Here is a 20,191-nt window from a genome sequence, read left to right on the forward strand (position 1 = left end):
CTGCAGTAGGAGGACACGGGTCCCTAGCGGCGTTTAGGGTGCCCCGAGTACAGCGGCAGCACTGAGTAGAGCCAAGAGGGCCCCAGTGCCCAGGGTGGAACGGCGGTGCTGGGGGTTCAGGGTGCCGCCCTTCAGGTAGAAACCGTAAACCCACTGAAGGCCCCTGAGGGGATTGGGGTCACAGGGCAGGGCAGGGCTGGGCTTACAGGGCAGGGCAAGGCTGGACCTGCCCCTTCCTCCCCCACACACAAAATGTTTAGAGCCAACAATCTCCTCCAGTCTGTCAAAACAGGCAGTGTTGGAGGTGAAATCCCAATTGTGGCCATGGGCACCTGGCTGAGAAGGACAGTTCTTTTCCATGGGAAGGAAAGCACAGAGCCTCAAGGTTTGGAAGGCAAGTGAGAGCCTCAGCAGGCCACGGCCAGCTAGATTGTCAGTAATTGCAGAGTTTGGATTTAGGGAATTTTGGAGGTGGAAACCCAATCTCAGCCATGGGCACCTGGAGAAGCAGACAGTTCTTTCCTTAGGAAGGAGAGCATGGAGCCTTTCCCAATGTTTTGGGGACGGATGAGAGGTGACCCTTGTGAAACCACTGCCAGACAGACTTGTCCTGGCAATATTCCTATTGGAAGAATCCCTGGATATAAGGACCTTTGGAGGTGAAATCCCAATTCTGGCCATGGGTGCCTAGAGCAGGAGGACAGTTCTTTTCCATTGGGAAGGAAAGCACAGAGCCTCAGTGTTTCAGCAGCAGATGAGAAGTGACACTCAACATGCAAAGGTCAGTTGGACCAGTCAGGCAGTCTATGGGAGGCCAAAGCAGCCAGACTTGTTTTGTGTTCCCTTGGTTTTGTGGGGCTCCATATTGTCACAATGGTTCCTTGGATCCATGGGGCCCCGCAGTGTCAGAATGGTGACTTGATTCCATGGGTTCCAGCAGTGTCACAATGGCCCCTTGATTACAAGAAGACCTGCAGTGTCACAACGGCCTCTTGGTTTCACGAGGCCCCACAATATCACAATGGTCCTCCCAGGATCACAATGGTCTCACTGATTCCATGAGGCCTCACAGCGTCACAATGGTCTCTGCGTTTCCATGAGTCCCTTGAGTGTCACAATGGTCTCTGTGTTTCCATGGTGCCCCTCAGTGTCACCATGGCCCCTTGGTTCCATAACACCCCAAAGTGTCCGAATGGTCTCCATGGTTCCATGCAGACCCACGCTGTCACAATGGCCCCTTGTTTTGATGAGGCCTCTCAGTGTCACAATGATCCCTACATTCCATGGAGCCACACAGCGTCAGTACAGTCCCCATGGATCCATGAGGCCCAGCAACGTCACAGTGCTCTCCATGATTCCATGAGGCCCCACAGTGTCACAATGGTCCCTTGTTGTCACAGGGTCCCACAGTGTCACAATGGTCTCTTGGTCTCACAGGGCCCCACAGTGTCACAATGGTCTCTTGGTCTCACAGGGCCCCACAGGGTCACAATGGTCCCTTGGTTCCATGGGCCTGTGCTGCTGCATTCCCCCCTCCCCTTCTCAGGCCGCCCTGCCAGCTGAGAAATGCTCCCTGGGCCTCAGCCTTGGCCAACAGCCCCAGGCTCAGCTCCTCTGCAGCTCATCACAAACACTGTCTGCTCCAGGCACTGCTGCTGCCCAACCAGCTCCTGGTTCCTATAGGAGCAGTCCTGGGACCTGTTTGTGTTCCCTGAGCGGCACAACATCCCTGTTCTCACACTGCCAAAGAAAGCTGCTGATGCCAGGTGCGGCCAGGATGAACCATTGCTGGGACTGAAGGCCCTCTCTTGGGGCCCTGCAAACAGCGCTCCAAAAGGAGCCCTTGGAGCTCTCCTGGGCCAGCCACTCCCTCTGAGTGGGGCCTCTCCCAGCCGGGAACTCTCCCGTTTGCTGCACTTGGGGATCCTGAACAACGACGGAGCCTGGGCCGATCCCCCCACTCCTCCAGGCTCAACCCTTCACCCGCTGGGGAGATGCCAAAGGACCCACAGTGAGCATTTCCTGCCCTCAGGGGAATTGCTCACAGGTGCCTTGCACTGACTCTTTGTGTCTGTGTGCACACAGGAGTGCCTGTGCTGGAGAAATGTGGCAGAAATGCTGCACTCTGAGGGGCTTGAGTGCCTTGGATAGCTGAGTCAGTCAGGCCTGTAGGGAAGGTTAAATCACAAGGCCTAAGTGAAGTTAAATGCTGCTGAGAGGTTTTCTTTTGCTAAGCAGTTACCTTTAGTATAAGTTTTATGTTAAGTTCAATATTGTTAAGTGTTATTCCTCTGTTAAATTGCGAAGTCATAGGTTTAAGTTAGGTTACATGCTGTTATACTCTGCTCTTTTGCTAAACTGTGAGGTTGAAAGTATCAGTTAAGGTTAATGTATAAGTAAAGTCCTGTTAAGTTTGAGCTCTGTTAAGCTTTCAGGCCATGTTCCTTTTATCCTTGCCCTTGCTGTCCTTGTGTCACTCACACATGCACACACAGGGACAGTTCCAGGTTAATTTCTGGTTTTATTGCCTGGATTCTGTTTGGTTTTGTAGTTGCTTTGTTTCCTTGGTGTGCCTGAAGTGTCCAGTCAGGAGCAGAGTGACTCTTGCCAAGGAACTTTGTGCTGCTGTCCCTTAATATTAAATCTGGTTTTGGCTGATCCCTTGCCGGGGGTTTTTCAGCGCTCTCAAGGCCTCGTTTGTAACAGGGTGAAGGAGCCCTGGCCCAGGCTCTGGCCCTGGGGGACACGGGGACGCTGCCGGGAAGTCCCTGTCCCCCTGTGCCACCCCCAGGGCCCCGTCCCCCCGTCCCCGTGTCAGGCTCTGGGGTCGATCTTGTGGAACATCCTCTGGGGGAGGCTGCGGGGCTGGGGGACCCGGGGGGACAGGGGACCCCGCTGTGCACGAGCAGGGTTGGACTGCTCTGGGGGGAACTGTGAGGGGGGCCGGGGCAGAGTGACCTCCCCAGTGCCCTCACACAGCCCCCGTGATGTCACATTGCCCCTGTGATGTCATGCTGCCCCCATGATGTCACACAGCCCCTGTGATGTCACACAGCCCCTGTGATGTCACACTGACCCTGTGATGTTACAGAGCCAACTCTGTGTCATCCTGTGATTTCATACAGCAGTGCTGTGACATCGCAGAAGACTGATGTCACAAAGTCACCCTGTGATGTCACAATCTGGTCTGTGATGTCACAGCCTCCTCTATGATGTTACACAGCCACCAGGTGAGGTCACAACCTACTCTCTGATGCCTCAGAGCCACCCTCTATGAGAGCAGACACTGCTCTATAGCCTCACACCCTGCTCTGTGATGTCACAGCAAGCTCTGTGATGTCAAAGCCAGCTTTGTGATGTCACACAACCCTCAAGAACCCTTAAGAACTCAGTTCTATTGAAACACTGAAGTTTCTTGTATTTTGAAGAGATCCCTGTCAGGGACACCACAGGGAAAGTGTCCCCAGGCCCCAGGCAGAGCAGAGAACTGGAGGCAGTGATGACAGGTGGGGACAAAGAGAAGCCAAGTCTTGGTGCCCTGGGGCACAGCAGGGTCTGTGCCACCAAGGGCTGTGAGGAGACACCTTGTCCTGAGGCACGGGGGCCTCCTGGCACAGCCCCAGCCAGGCTGGGCACTGTCAGCCCCTTGTCCTGCCCTCAGCATCCTCCCCTAGCCCACATCCCATGGCCTCAAGGATCTGCTGGAAGGAGTCCCTGCGGAGCCTTGCTCAGGAATGGTCCTGGGGGCTCCTTCATGCTTCCAGGGACTGCAGGTTTTTCAAAGGACTTTGGGTTTTGCTTTTGCCTTGGAGTCTCTGAGAGCTTTGTGCAATCATGGCCTCTAATTATGTGTTGCAATTAGTCCTTAGAGAGGCTTTGTCAGTAACACCACTCAGTGGGGCTCATAAATGCTTCAAGGTACTTCAGTTCTTTTAAGGTATTTGGTGTTTCCCTTGGGATAGACTCTGGGAGATATTTGTCCAATCATGGCCCCAATTATCTGCGTTAATTAGTCCCTGGAGAGCTTTGTACTGACACGAAATGGGGCTCATTAATGCTTTGAGACACTCAAGGTGTTGAAGGTACTTTAGATTTTCTTTTCCACACTGTCTGAGAGGTTTTTGTGCCATCCTGGCCACAAATTCTCTCCTCCAAGGAGTCCATGAGGAGCCTGTGTTGGAGAGGGACCTCAGAGGGAGCCATGAATGCCTGGAGACACTTGGGGTGTTTCCTCTGCCTTTGACTCCTGGCAAGGTTTGTGCAATCTCCTCCCAGGCCCTGAGGTTCAAGGGCTCACTCCAAATGCACAGTGAGGCTCATGAGGATCAAGCAAGTCCTGACAAACCCTGGCTCTGCCTTGATTTCCCTCTGCTCCAGTGTAGTTCATTAGGAGGTTTTCCTTTGACAGTTATGGAGAAATAGTTCAAAGAGCTTCCAGGAAATATGTAGTCCTATTTTAAAGGGTGTCTTTTTATTGCTGTTCTTATTACACAAGAGGTGATTGCAGCATTCAGTGACTGATATTGATCCAGGGACTCTCCTAAGGAGCCCTGGCCTGCTCAGAGAAGTGGTGCCTTGAGCTCTGAGCCAGTGTGGACAACCTTGCTTCATATTCCCCAAGCCCATGGTCTCTCTCCTCACTCACCTGGAACCTGCTTTGCTTGGAGAAGTGGCTGCACACAGCCAAAGAGGGATTTTCCTTCATTTGTTTTTGAAGCAATCTAAAACTCCTGAGTTTCCCCACTGAAAACAGACATCCTCCTCAACTGTGTGCCAAGCCCAAGCTGCCACCAGAAGCACTCCAGACCTGCCCTGGGCCAGCTGTGAGGGTGCATCATCATCCCAACATGCAGTGGTGCCATTGCAAGGGACTGTTGCCATGGACACTGCAAGGACCCCACTGCTGGGTTTGGGTGCCATGGCAACCCCCATCAGTTCAGGTTTCCTTGGAAACCAGCCCAAGGAGCCATTTCTGCAGCCAGGTTCCATGGCCACTTGCCTGCAGAGCTGTTGCTGCCCTTGGCTGCCATGGCAACCCTGGGACAAAGCAGTGCCAGGGCTGTTCCAGGTACAATTGCAGTGACACTCGTTGGTGCCACCAGGTGCCATGGCAACGGCCACGGGGACCCGTTCCTTGGTTTGGTGCAATGGCAACCAATGCCCGGACCCGTTGTGATGGTTGGTGGCCATGGAAAGCTGCCCTGGGCCCTTGCTCAGGGCTGGTGTCAGTGCCCAGAGCCAGAGGGGATCCCTTGCTGGGGGCTGTGCCATGGCCACCTGCCCTGTGCCGCGCTGGCCGCTCTGGCACCAGGAACCAGCAGCCACCGGCACTGCCAGGGCCAAAGGCCAGGTCAGCCAGACAGAAAGGGGCAGGGCTGGGCACTGTTTCCATGGCAACCGGCACTGGGGGGACACCTGGGTCACCTGGCCTGGCAGTTGCCATGGAAACCCCCGGCAGGGACTGAGGGCACAGCCCCTGGCACTGAGACACTGCTGGGCCGGGTGCTGAGCACAGCGCTGAGCACGCAGAGATGGTTTTGTTCTTGCTGAGCTGCAGCACAGCCAAGGCCTGTCCTGCCCCTCGTCCAGCCACGCTGGGGAGGGGCTGGGGCTGCGGGGGAGCTGGGCAGGGGACACAGCCAGGACAGGGGACCCAAACTGAGCCCGGGCATACCCCAGACCAGAGCACATCATGCTCAGGGTATGAAGGGGGGAACAGGGAGGAAGGGGGGAATTTTGGAGGGAGGGCTTTTGCCTTCCCAGGTAACACTTAGGCAAAAGGGGGCCCTGTTTCACCAGTGGGCAGGGTCACTACCAAAGACACAGACACCAAGTTAAGGAATTGTGTCATTTATATCATGCACAGCTGCAGAGATTTACAAAAGGATAAGCTCAGCAAAGCACATCATCATTAGCAAAGAATTACAAAAGAAGCTCAGCAATCCATCATAACCCATCATTATATTTTGATGACCAATCCCTTGGTGAAACACCAGAGGTATTTGTGGCAGACAAAGATTCTGGCTGACTATCAAGGTACACCTTACAGACATCAGTAGTACTTTAGTGACACCGTTCTTCATTATTTTTTCTCAATCTCATTCGAGTTAGGAACAAGAATTCTGTTGTCCATGGAGCTGGCACCTTTTTAATTCCAGAATAATGCCCCCAGGCCCTTTGCTGTTCAGCTTTCCCATGCTGTCTGTGGCTAACAAGGCTTGGGGGGCCCTTTCCCCTCTGGCTGGAAGGGGCCGGGTCCCAGTCCCTGAGGGGCACCCAGGCTCCTGGATGGAATTGCTGTGCAAGTCCCTCAGTGTCACAGCAGCCTTCGCACGGAGCCCCGTGGATCAGAGCATTTTCCACAGGGGCCCTTAGAGCAAACAGGGAGATCTGGTCTGGCAGGATGTGTTAAACAATATAAAAAATATATACATATTTTTTACACATATGTGTATACACATATATACCCACATATATATGTGAATATATTAATATATATATATATATGTCTTTATATACTATAAATATGTATATAGATATTTATTATATCAATATTTCACTTGTACAAATGCATATTAGCTCAAGATTAAAACCTTCTGTTGCTCCATGTGGGAGCATTCCAATAATCATTGTTCCTTCTGAAAGTGCTGTTTCCTATGTACTCTCAACAAATTCATCTTTGTCTGCCCAAACCCACAAGGTGTTTTCCTTTTCCATTTGCAATTTTTGGATGCACTTGAAGCCATCCAGGGGTGCAGCTTCTTTTACCCGACTGCCCCACTACTCCCACAGGGCTCCGACCTCAGCCCACTCCAGAGCCAGGGAACTCCAGGGAAGGGCTTCCCAGATGGCAATTTCTGATGGGACTGATTCCTCACATTTACATTGAACAAATGACATTTTGTTGGCATCTGGCCAGACTGTGCCAGTTTTGTTTTACCAGTGGGCAGGGTCAGCACCAGAGATACAGACTCCAGCTGAAGGAATCAGTGTCATTTCCTGCAGCTCAGAGCAGCAAAGAATCACAAAAGGAGCAGCTCAGCAATGCACCCAACCATCCCCACCAAAGATTGCCTGCAGTGATTAACAAAGATCCAGCAGCATTTACCCTCAGCCTTTACCATCCCCCAGACCCACACAGCAGCTGGGGAAGCTGTCACAGCCAAGGGCTGCAGAGCCACTCCTGGGCACTGGGAATTCCTGCAGGTGCCTCCAGCCCCAGGTGAGGCTCCAACCCCGCTGCGAGAGGGCCCAGCTCTGACAGTGCTGAATGAACAAACTGACAGCACTGCTAGTGTGGCAACATCTGCTTTCATCCTCCTCTTGGGTCCCTCCCAAAGCCTGGCCAGGGCTCAAGGAGGAACCAAGGGAGCTGACTTTGACCATACAGCCCCAAACAAGGCCAGATGTCAGATTTCATGGCCTTGTCTGGCTTCTAAATACACAAAGGTCAATACATGTTTCACTAAGGAGTGGCTACATCTATCACAGTGTTAATGACCATGCATATTTCATCAGGGAGCAGATACAAAGATAACGTTTGCTAGGAAGGTTCATCCAGAGGCCACCTTTGGCTCAGGGCCTGCTGTCCAGGCCTCACTCAGGGCTGGTGTCCAGGCCTTGGCACTTCAGGGACGTGGTTTAGTGCTGGGCTTGGCACTGCTGGGTGACCGGCTGTACTGGGTGAGCTCAGAGGGCTTTTCCAACAGAAAGGATTCTGTGATTCCATGATTATATCCGCTGCATTCAGCTGGGGCTATTTTAGCAGCATTCCTTTGCTCCAAAAGTTCCCTTTTGCCCAGCTCCTGTGGCCTGAGGCTTCAGCTCCTTCAGCTCCTGGTGCTGAGCTGCTCATGCTGAACAAGACGGCTCGGAGAGAAGAACACAGTCCATGCAATTCCTTCTGGGACACGGAGAGGGGAGGCTGTGCAAACAGGAGCTTGTTTGCTGTGGCCTCCTCCTCTGCCCTTCACACTTTTCAGCGCTTTGAACCAGCCAAGAGCTTTCTCCAAGAGTGCAATGGAGCAGCTGTTCCTGCTCCCAGGCCTGGCTCTCTCCAGTCTCTGCCCTTGCCTGCTTCTGTCCCTCTTGCTGTGCCCTCTGTTCCCCCAGGGCTCGCTGGCTGCTGCCCAGGACTGTGGCACTGGCACAGATCCAGTGCTCCAGAGCCTCCTTTCTGTGCCCTTGCAGCTGCCTGGGCACAGCAGCCTTTTCCATCTGGAAGCTCCCCATGGACAGGGAGTGCCCAGCTCCGTTCCTTGCACAGCCTCCAGGAGCCCAGGGCTGCCATCTCCAGTCCCTGCTGCCACTGGGGGCTCCCAGGTGCCTCAGGCTGCTGTGACACCGCTGCACACGGGAGGGAAGAGGGGCAGGGGCTGTGCTCAAAGTCAGCTCCATGTGCTGCTGCTGCTGCTGCTGTGGGGTCATTTGTGCAGCCCTGTCTGCCCAGAGTCAGGGATCAGATGCTGCCAGTCTCTTCCAGCCCTGGCTGCTCAGAGTTTGGGCCTTGGAGCCCCAGGTGGCCAAAGGCAGCTGCTGCTGGTGCCTCTGTGTGCCCGTGTTCAGCAGTGCTGCTCCATCAGTCTGTGCCCAGCAACGGGGAAAAGCCTCAGCCCTGCAGGGCCAGGAGCTGCCGGGCTCTGCCTGAGCAGCTCAGCCAGCAGGAAGGGAGCTGCTCCACATGGGAACCAAGAGCAAAGGACATTCCTTTTATAGGACATGTTTTCTATTGAAAGGAAAAAAAAAGGAAAAAGTAATCAAAAACTATATAAAATGTGAAAGTGTGAAAAAACCCCAAGTGTGCAGTGAAAAGTCATCTCTAACTTTGAATTAAGAGGCAACTGATCTTTTGAAAAGAAAAGTTATTTACTTTGTAAATGTGCTGATGGCATGGATCCATCTTACTGACCTCAGCAGTCTTTTTAAAAAGTTTTTGGGGATTGTTTCCAATATTGTTATTTTAAATTGTGGTCGAGGCAAGAGGAAGTTGCTTTGTGCCCTTCCAGCTCCAAGCAGGACTGGGAATGGAAACTCTTTCAAAGCCCAAATCCTTTACAAGACGACCTTCCTTCTCAGCCTGGGAATGAGCGGAACATTCCCATTGAAACTTTCAGGGATTTCTTAGAGTCACAAAGTCCCTCTGACAGCTTTTTGCTCTGGTGTGGAAGTGCAGAAGGGCAATTCTCCATCCACCAGCTCCAGACTGCACTGCCTCTGGAGCACGGCCCACTCGCCAGCTTTGGCCCACTCGTGGCACTGCCAGAGGAGGAAGAAAGTGCAATTGCACAATTCCAGCCAATAAAGAAGGAAGAATGGGACAGACAAAACACCCTGTGCAGATCCAGGTGTTCAGCTGCTACTGTGGAGAGTTTGGGTCCTTGCCAGTTGGATGTGTGTCCCCAGCTGCAATCTCTGGGCCTGCAGCAGAGTCTCACTCACCTGCCAAAGCAGAAAGCTCAGGCGCTGTGCTCGCAACGGGCTCGTCTGATGCAGAGCTGTCAGAGCAATGTGAGGGCAGAGCCAGCCCAGCTGGGCCCAGGGCTGAGCCCAGCTGAGCCCTGGCAGAGCCCAGAGCAGCCTCAGCACCCGCAGAGCCCGGCTGCAAGGAGAGAAAGCAGAAACCGCCCGTCAGCTGAGGGCTCCTGTGCCCTTGTGCCAAGGCCTGCGGTGCCCAGGCCATGCTGGCAGTGCCCAGAGCTGCCCATCCCTGCTGCCTTTGGCAGCAGAGCAGGAGGGCAGCACATGTGCCCAGCCTGCAGCCAGCCACGGCACATCCAGCCCTCAGCAGCTGCCCAGAGCCAAAAAGCAGCTGGGCAGCTGACTGAAGAATTCATTTTATCTGCCCCAGCAAAGGGGGAACCTTTGGTGCCCAGCTGTGCCATGCCCAGATCCGGGAGCAACCCCCTGCCTATAGACTCACCTGCAAATTGGACCTGGAGCCTGGCTTTGAAGAAGGTGCCAGAATCCAAGTCCATCATCTTCAGCTGGCCAGGCCAAGGAAGAGATTGTCATCTTTGAGGTTGTCCTTGGTGTCTCCAGCACCAGCCCCATTTGGAACAGCTTCTCCAGGGGCTCCTTCTCCTTCCCTGGGGTCAGACCAGGCTGTCAGGGCTCTGCCCAGGGCCCCAGCCATCCATGAACCATACAAACAAAACCAGGGGGATGGTGGCCACCAGTGCTTGTCACACCGGGTCTCCAGCTCAGCTCCAGCCCAAGAGCTGCATGTTCCCTTCTGCTGACCCCTGCTCAGAGCTACAGGCAGGACAAAACCAGCCTGGTTTGCTTTGCCACTGATTGCCAAGAGATGTGTGGAGCTGGTACCTGCCAGGCCCCTGGATCCAACTGTGCACGTGGATCTCTTCAGTCTTCTAGGGCAGAGGAACACCCTTCACCCAAGGATGACAGAAAAGATCTTCTAAGGATGGCCTGTCCGAGGGTTGCATGGACAAACACCTCTTAATGACATCTTGGCACGCTGGGGAGAGAAACCAGAAATCACCAGTCAGTTGGAGAAGTTGCCCTCCTGTTCCCATGCCCAGGTCATGCTGGGTGTGCCCAGAGCTGGGCCTAAACTTCCCCGTGGATGCTCTGTTTGGAGGACAGCAGGAGAGCAGGACATGTGCAACCTCCTCAGCAGCTGCCAGAGTGGTTTGCCCATGAGCCCGCTGCTGTCTCCCAGCACTGGTATTCCCCCCGTGCCCAGAGATGAGGATCCACCTTGAGAGAGCCATCGTGGGAACAAGATTCGCCCCCGGATGATCTCATGGCCCCTCCTGAATGGGTGCTTCCCCATGACCAGGTGGCACAGCAGGAGGCCCAGGGACCAGATCGTGGCTGCCTCGCCATGGTAGCGTTGGTGCTGGATCCACTCTGGTGGGCTGTAGGACAGGGTTCCTGTGGAACACAGACACAGCTCAGCAGGGGGCTGCTGCTGCTCCCAGAGCCCAGCCCCAGCATCCCTGGGCCTGTGGGGGCCGCCCCAGAGGCACACGGGGTGAGCGCTGCCCTCTCACCAGCACTTGGGACTTGTGCACAAACTTGGGGATGGAAAAGAAGCCACTGGTCTTGGAAGAGGGCAGAAGAAACACAAGGAAGGCCCAACCATGACACACAAAGGAAAAACCCACCCAGTAGTGGAGAAAACCCACTCTCCCTCCCACCCAGAACAACTCGGCCTTAGCATCAATCCCATCCCAGTGCTGCACCCAGGCTGGGCCACGAGATGCCCAGGAGCACACCCTGCGAGGGCTCACCTGCAAACTGCGTGTAGGCTGTGTCTTGGAGGAAGGCGCCACAGCCAAAGTCGATCAGTTTCAGCTGCCCGCTGGCCAGGTCGAGCAGGACATTCTCGGGCTTGATGTCCCGGTGCAGGACCCCGCAGGTGGTGCAGTGCCGCACGGCCTCCAGCACCTGGCGGAACAGCTCCCGCGCCTCCTCCTCCGGCAGAAACCCCCGCTCCGCCAGGAAACCCGAGAGCTCCTGGCACCGCTCCGGACGCTCCAGCACCAGCAGGAAGCTGTCGGGGAGCTCAAGCCACTCCAGGAGCTGAATGACACCGCCACAGCGACCGGACACCTTGGCCAGCAGCACGATCTCCAGGGGTGCGCTGGTGCCGTCGGGCTGCGGGAGGAGCACGACGCCGTCAGTGGGGCCGAGGCCGTGCCGGGGCTCTGGGAGCCCTCAGCCAGCCCGGGATGCTCTGCATGCCCCGCTCAACCCACGCCCGCTCTCCCCGCAGGGCTCACGGCGGCTCCCACCGCGCCGGGCCCCGGCTCCTCCTCGCCCGGCACGGCCCGGCTGCTGCCGCTGGCTCCGCTCACTCACCAGCTCGCCCCAGTGCCGGATGCGATCCCTCGGCACGCGTTTGATGGCCACCTGCGAGCGAGGGAGAGCAGCGGGCTGAGCTCGCCGCCCGTCATGCCCAGACGCATCCTCCTCCTCCTCCTCCCTCCCCTCTGCCTGCGTCCGCCGCCGGCCCAGCCGCTCACCGGGGCGCCGTCCGAGAGCCGCGTGGCCGCAAAGACGCTGCCGAAGCCGCCGCGCCCCAGCAGCGATCCCAGCCGGTACCGCTCCTGCAGGGCCTCCTGCGCCGTCCCTGCGGGCGGGACGCGGCTTTCAGAGCTCGGCCCGGGTCCAGCAACGGCCCCCGAGCGCCCCTCACCCGCCCCGGGCCCGGCATCCCCACCCGCCCCAGGCCCTGGTGGCTTGGGGCCGGCGGCCGCGCTGCCGAGCGGCGGAGCTCGGGCCGGGGAAGCCGCAGCGGAGGCGGAGGGAGCGGCCGCGCCGCGTGTGTGCTCCGCGGGCCCCGGGAGAAGCCGGGGCCGGGACCGGGGTCGGGACCGGACCCTGCGTTGGGTCCGGGTCCGGGCTCGGGCCAGGCGGAGCCGAAGGGCGGCGATGCCGCCCCCGCACCAGGCACTGATGCCCGCCCAGCAGCGCCACCGCCAGTAGGGCCAGAGCCGGGCGGAGGCGAGACCGCGGCGGGACGGCCGGGGCCGGGCACGGGGCAGCCCCGCCCGGGGCCGGGGGCGGGCCGGGGGCATGGCCCTGCCCTGCAGGGGAGAGGGAGGCGGGGAGAGGAGAGGGACGCTGGGAAACGGACACTGAGAGAAGGGTGCCCGACAGCGGGAAAGGGAGAGAAAGAGAAATAAAGAGACAAAGAGAAAGTAAAGGAGAAAGACTGTTCAGAAGTATCTGTTTTGGTGCTCTCGCCGCTGCTGCTGCCGCTGCTGCTGCCGCCGCTGCCGCCGCTGCCGCCGCTGCAACTGAAGCACCGGGGCCGTTCGTCCCCGTGTCCGTTCCCCGCTCGCCCCACGAGCCCCACGTTCGAGCCCCGCGCGCCCCGGGGACAGCCCCTCCGTCTGCCCAAACACGGGAACTTTGCAGCCTTGAGCCCAAATGCAGAGCCCTGACTCCTGCACGCTGGCACAGCGATCCCCTCGCTCGCTGCTGGGCATTGTCCTTGCTGAGGATCAAACACTGTCGGGACACTTCCCTTGGGGTAGGATTCCTACCTGAGCCCAGCACTGCACTTACATATCTAGTGTTGCTTTCCAGTAAAAACAGGGGAAGGAAAACTCTGTGTGGCTCATGGTATTTTAGAGTGTCTAAAAATCACTAAGTCACCAATCTTAGAGGTGAGGTGCATCTGGAATTACTGGGATGGAGAAGCAGTGCAACATGGAAAAGGGGAGCATAGAAATAAATAGAGGAAAACACCTTGGATTGTTTCTTTCATTTTCATTTCACTTCTGGAAAGCTGTTTCTGTTTTCCAGGAATCTTCTCCTGTCTGCTCTTCCCAAGAATCTCTCATGGAGAACAAGGTCAAGCTTCTGTCACAAGATTTGCCACCAGGAAATGATGCCACTGGTGAAATTTTCATTGTGACTGTTTGTGCTGGTTTGGGGCAAATTTTGGGAGGAAAGCTCCAAAATGGGTCTGTCTAGAAAGCAAGTTCGAGCAGCCCCTACTCCTAATAGTTCAGGAAAAGACTTCCCTTGAGAAAAGTGAAAAAACCCAAGTTTATTTCACAAGTGAAGTATTCACAAGCATGAAAAATGAATAATATTAAATCAAACTTCTCACAGTAGTGAAGAGATGGCAAATTCAGGAAGTCCTTTTTGTGGGTTGTAGTTGGCTGCCTTGGTCTCTTCTAAGTCCCTCTGGTGCTGGAATGCAGCATCCCAGAGCTCGGGGGGCCACAGGTGTGAGCTGCTGCTGCCGGTGTTTGTCTGGGTTTTCAGTCCAGAGCAGGTGTAAACAGTTCCAAGAAAAAGGAAAGTCACAGTTCCTCCACAGAAAGAGGAACTTCTCTTCCTAAGCTAGCTAAAACCAAATTGCTAGCTAGACCTGGGCTGTGAAGGTATCAGGAAATTTCCAAATCTGGGCACTGGCGGTCCCAGCAAACACCAGAGCTGGATGGTGCTGGAGCCAGAACCTGCAGAGTTACAAATTTTGGCCTTCTGTGCCAGCTAATCCATGGACTTGGGCTGTGCCAGCACCAGGAAGTTTTCAGATCTGGGCGCTGGCGCTGCCAGCCAACACCAGATGTGGGTGGCGTCATTGCCAGCGACAGAAATCTGCCAGATTTGGGCTCTGCTGGCCCTGAGAAATTTCCAAATCTGCGTTCTGGTTACATGACACACAAGATGTGGGGGCGGTGCCAGAGCCAGTAAGAGGAAGCTGCCACAGGTTTTGGATTTCTGTGCCAGCAAATTGCTGCACTTGGGCTGTGCCAGAATTGGGAAATTTCCAGATCTGGGCACTGGCAGTGCCAGCAAACAGCCCATTTCAGGCTCCAGGCTCCAGGAAGGACTGGATCTGGATGCCTTCCTCTTTTCTTTCCTTCCTTCTTTCCTGGGATCCTGCGGCCAGCAAACTCCAGATTGGGCAGTGCTGGCAAGGGGAAATTGACAGGTTTTAGCTTTCTTTGCCAGCGAATTCTGGACATGGGTAGTGCCAGCACCGGGAAATTGCCAGATGTGGGCACTGGCAGTGCCAGCACACACCAGATCTGGGTGGGGAATGTGCCAGCACCAGGAAATTGTGAAATGTGAACTTTCAGTGCCAGCATATTGCTGGAATTATGCTGTGCAGGAACCTGAAAAATTCTGGATCTGGGCACTTGTGGTGTCAGCAAACACAAGATTGAGTTGCTGTAGGTACCAGGTATTTGCTTGGTTTTGGCTTTCTTTGCCAGAAAATTACAAGACTTGGGCTGTGTTGGCACTGGGAAATTCCCGCATCTGGGCACTGGTGGTGCCAGCAACCACCAGATCTTGGCATTGCCAATGACGGTAGCAGGGAATTGCCAGATTGTGGCTTTCTTTACCAGAAAATTGCTGGACTTGGCTCTGCCAGAACAGGGAAATATCCAGATCTGAGCACTGGCAGTGGCAGCAAACACCAGGTCTGGGTGCCTGTATTGGCATCAGGAGATTGCCGGATTTTGGCTTTCTGTGCCAGCAAATTGCTGGACTTGGGCTGTGCCAGGACAGGGAAATTTCCAGATCTGGGCACTTGCACAGCAAACACCAGACCTGGGTGGTGCTGGTGGCAGCACTGGGAAGCTGCTGGGTTCTGGCTTTCTTTGCCAGAAAATTGCTGCATTTAGGTTTTGCTGGCACTGAGAAATTCCCAGATGCTAATTTTCTGTGCCAGCAAACTGCTGGAATTGTGCTGTGCAGGCATCTGAAACATTCCCGATCTGGGTACTGGGGGTGTCAGCAAACCCAAGATCGGGTTGCTGTAGGTACCAGGTCTTTGCTTGGTTTTGACTTTCTTTGCCAGCAAATTGCTGGACTTGGGCTCTGTCAGAATAGAGAAATATCAAAATCTGGGAACTGGCAGTGCCAGCAAACACCACATTTCAGGAAGGATTGGATCTGGATCCGTTCCCTCCCTGCCTCCCTCCCTCAACAAGGCGCCAGAAGGGCTGGAGAGCAGCCAGGCAGAAAGGGACCTGGGGGCACTGATGGACAGCAGGCTGCACAGGAGCCAGCAGTGTGCCCAGGTGGCCAAGAAGGCCAGTGGCTCCTGGCCTGGATCAGGAATGGTGTGGCCAGCAGGAGCAGGGCTGGGATTCTTCCCCTGTGCTCAGCACTGCTTGGGCAGCGCCTCGAGTGCTGTTTGCATTTCTGGACCCCCCAATTTTGGAAGGACATGGAGGGGCTGGAGCGTGTCCAGAGAAGGGCAACAAGGCGGGGGGGTGGGGGGGGGATCTGGAGCACAAGAGCTGTGAGGAGCGGCTGAGGGAGCTGCTGGGGTTGTTTATCCTGGAGGAGAGGAGGCCCAGAGGAGACAAGGCAGTGTCAGGGCACAGGTTGGACTTGATGATCTCCATGGCCTGTTCCACCCTTGCTGATTCTGAGATTCTCTGAAACCACCCTTGGAGCAGTTGCAGGAGGAGCCCTGGGCCTCCTGTTCAGAAGCTCCAGCAGCCCAGGTCCCTCAGCTTCTCCTGCCAGCCCCAAAGCCCGTCCTGTCAGTCCTGCAGAGCCTCTGCAGCTCCTCCTCACTGCCCAGAACAGGGAGCCCCAGAGCCAGACACAGCAGCCCAGATGTGCCCCCCTGGCCTGGGGTGCCTCTGGCAAGGGAACAGCACCAGGCACTGCAGGAGCCTGCAGACAATTGATCTGAAGGCCAAAGCTCCTTAGCTCCTTCTGAAAGAGCAGGAACAGTTTCTCATTCCAGAGTGGTGGAATGCTGGGCACCGCAGCTCCGGGTGAGGACTGGACACAAGTTTGCTCCCACTGAGTGCTGGGATGGGTTCTGCAGGAGCTCTGGGCTCCTGTGCTTGCCAGGCACAATGAGGAGAGAAGGAGCCAAGTCCACTGATGTGGGAAATGGGTTTGTAGAAAGTTTTTAGAGCCTAATAGAAGGCCCACAAAATATGAATCTGTATATAAATCTTGAGACAAGGAATGCTAACTTAAAATTTTCCATGGAATAGGACAGATATTGTTGATAGAGTAATGGAGCTAGAAAAATATTTCTAAAGATGGCCTTGCAAATAAGACTTTGGAAAAACAGAGCTATGAAAGATGCATTGTAGTGGGACCCACAAGGGGTATTTTTAAATAATTGGCTTTAACGCATCTACAACATGGCATGGCAAAAGGCTGAAAGACCAAGAAACACTTATAATGTAAAATATTTAGGAAGTAGTTGGCTTCTGATTGTGATGGCGTGAATTATAACATCTGTATTGTCTCACCCTTCTCATGACACTGAAAATGGAATAAAAGTTTTTAAAACACCTCTCAGTTGCCCCATCTCTAGGTCAAGAAAAGAGTATTATCCAACACACTGACACACCTTTGCCTTAAGCATAGCCCAGCCTGGACCAAACACACTGAAAGGTTTCCCCTGTGGCCCATGTCTCGAAACATCAGGTCTGCTGTTTGACAACTCAGGTTGGTTTGGTGTCAAGGAGTTCCCTTAGAAATACTGGGTTTGTCTTCCTCTGTGCCTTCCCCTCAGCAGCCTTGGGGATGCTCCTGTGTGAAGCCATCTGTCTCACACAGTTTGAGACAACTTCAAACAGGATATTGTGCAAGAAGTCGTCTCCTCTAAAGTGTTCCTGCAATCCCTTTCCAGCAATGGGAAATTATTACTGATAGATGAAAGTGGAAAACCCCCAACAGTTTATTATCAAACAGAATCCCCCATGACACGCGTTCCAAGAAGGCGCCGGGGTCTCTCTCGGAAGAACAGGAGCTGTCACGGAGCAGTTCCAGCAGCTGATGGAAGCTCGGGGACTCATCCGGTGTCGGCTTTCTCCCACGGCAGAGCTCCATGGAGCGGGCAGGGCAGTGAAGCAGCTGGGCTGGAGCCCCTCGCTGCCTTGTCTCCCCGGCGTGGCTCAGCCCACAGACTCTCGGGCTGGGAGCGGGGCCGCTCCGCTCCTGCCGGCACCGTGTCCCTGGGCTTGGACAAACAGTTTCCTGCCAGGAGAGCCCTGCACACTGCTCCACAGATCTTTCATAAAGGCCCAAACCAACTCCAAACACTCTGTCTGCAGCAGCTTTGCACAAAGGGCTGCAGCAATCCGGGACAGCTGCAAGTGAGTGTCGGAAGGCTCTTGTCTTGTTCCTGACAGCAGAATTCTTGATGATCTGATGCAGTTTTATTCAGATGTAACATGAGAGCGGAGGTTTTTTGTTAAAATATTTCATGATGAGTAACAAGCCTTGGGTGCATGAGGTACAGGACTGACATGCCAAAGCATGAGCGTATCCTCCAAAGGGGCCAGTTTAATTGCCCATTTTATTACTCTTGTATTTACTCCACACTAATAAGGAAAACCAAGCTCTGCTTGGAGGCAAAACAGGCATGGGATACACTACAGTCCCTCGCAGGCTCAGCAGGGCTGGCAGTGACACAGCAGGCCGTCTGCTTCATTGTGAACCACTACAGAGCTGCATCCCAATCTGGTTTAGGTAGCGTGGTATAATTAAGAGCTCCCTTTCTGCATGAGACACAAAAAGGAGATCCCAAATGATCTTCTGCAAACAAGGTGCAAACAACACAGCTGCACTGCTGTCCCGGGTAAATATACATACAGGTGAACTTTGCCAAAGCAGTGCATCATTTCCCAGTGAAATACATGACCTTTTCTTAGCTATGGAATTGTGATTGAAGACACCTGTGAGCCAGATCAGTGGGAGATTGCAAAGGAGCAAAGCTTTGGGATTTGGGCACACTTCTCTTGGTTTCTTTGCTCAGGCCTTTGGTGAGCACAGAACACACCTAGGTAGAAAACCTTTGACTAGACAGGATCTTTTGGATCCATTGTCCCCCAAACGTGTCAATGTGTGGCCCCGTTGTAATGCCAAGTAACAAAGAGCAGCACAGATGACACAAAGAAAACATGGCCAAAGAGGAATAGGAGAGGCCCAATGAGGAAAGGATGTGGTGAGACACTGGCACATTGAGTGAGCTGCACTCCCATAATCTCTAGGCTAGCAGGTCCTGGTCTCACTTTCTCCTTTTGGTTTTTTCAATTGTGTTTATTTATTTACTATTTTTCATCATCAAAATAAAATAGCTAGAATTAAAAAAAAAAACCTCATAAAAACTTAAAGACAGAATCAAAAGACTGAAGCCCCAAAGCAGATAGCCTCCAAGAAATAATGAGTTAAAACATAGAATGTGAGGCATTTGAAGAAGGCATAGTATTAGGAAACACATAGAGCAATTAATCAGCTAAAGCATGGAACACAAGGACAGGAAGGAGATAGGAATAGGGGGAACTGATGGGCTAAGCATGTTCAGAGCCAACAATGTCAAACTGACCCTAAGAACTCTGCCAAGCTATAGAGACCAAGCCAAGTACACCGGGAATTAACCAAATTAGGGAAGAGGTTCAAAAGTTTAAAGAGGAAGACTCATCGGAAAGACCCCATCTATGATGAAGGCAACAGGAACGACCACCTGAAAATTCCCCAAAAGAGATGTCTCCACCTACGCTCCGCCTACACCACGCCCCATATGAATATGCATGATTATGTATCTGATCTGATGTAATCCTATACCCAAAATTGTATATAAGGCTTGCTTTTGCTATGTGAACTCAGAAATCCACTTCGTGATTTCTCCGACGCGTCGTAATAAAATACCTCCTGCTTATCTGACTTAGGCTGAGTCTCTTAAGCAGTTATTCTCGCCTTTTGGGGCAAAATTCGGCATCATTTTCTGGCGACCCAGATGGGACCAGACAGGAGATCCGGGCCCTGAGGTCCTCCCGGGCCGGGTCCGGGGTCGGGATTCTCTGGGCGCCCCTGACGAATTTTTTTGTCAGAAGAGACCCCCCTGGACCGGCGCCTTGGTGGACGGAGGGTTCCCTGCATCTCCTGCTTCAGTTAAGAGGTATTTTAATTGTTTATTGGTCTTATTGGTAGGGAAACGGGGGTCAGACGTGACCGCCCGAAGGGAAAGCTGGGGGACGCCCCGGTAACGAATCCCAGCTGGGTTAAAACCCCAGCATTGGGTTGCTAGCATTGGGTTGCTAGCATTGGGTTGCTAGCATTGGGTTGCCAGGGTTAGATTCCCGGCATTGTTTTTGTAGAGAAAAGGATAAAGTCCTGCTACTGGGTGAGAGTCCCGGTAATAGAAACGCAGGTTAAAGTCCTGCCACACTGGGTTAGAGTCCTGGTAATAGAAACGCAGGTTAAAGTCCTGCCACACTGGGTTAGAGTCCCGGTAATAGAAACACAGGGGTAAAAAAAAAAAAACAACAACAAAAAAAAAAAAAACAAAAAACAAAAAAAAAAAAAAAAACAAAACAAAAAAAAAAAAAAAAACAAAAAAAAAACAAAAAAAAAAAAAAAACAAAACAAAAAAAAAAAACAAAGAAGAGGGAGAACGCAGGTTAAAGTCCTGCTGAAAGGAGTATTTGTTTATCTTGGTATCTTTGGTTCGTTTATACTGTATGGGAAACTGTCTCAACATTGTGTTTGATGTTATAATACTGCGAATTAAGGGTTAAGAACTGAGACTGCTATCTGAGAGGTTTGTCGGCCGGTGATCTTCTTGTGTCTGTTCTATGTGTCTGTTGCAAAATTTTACAGGAAACGCCTTGTCACTCTCTTTGTAATCTTTTAGAAGAGAATCAGTTGATAGACATCCGGAAGAAAATTGTGACCCCCTGCAATTGTTATATTGTCTACGGCTGCGATTGTATGAATCTGG

General features: G+C 53.6%; 1 pseudogene; it reads right to left on the reverse strand.

Annotated features, from left to right (window-relative positions):
* Positions 1–33: 33 nt before the first annotated feature.
* Positions 34–14,063, reverse strand: LOC131561699 (serine/threonine-protein kinase pim-1-like; annotated as a pseudogene).
* Between the last annotated feature and the right edge of the window lie 6,128 nt (positions 14,064–20,191).

Source organism: Ammospiza caudacuta, chromosome 10, assembly GCF_027887145.1.
Source record: "Ammospiza caudacuta isolate bAmmCau1 chromosome 10, bAmmCau1.pri, whole genome shotgun sequence".
Taxonomy (NCBI): domain Eukaryota; kingdom Metazoa; phylum Chordata; class Aves; order Passeriformes; family Passerellidae; genus Ammospiza; species Ammospiza caudacuta.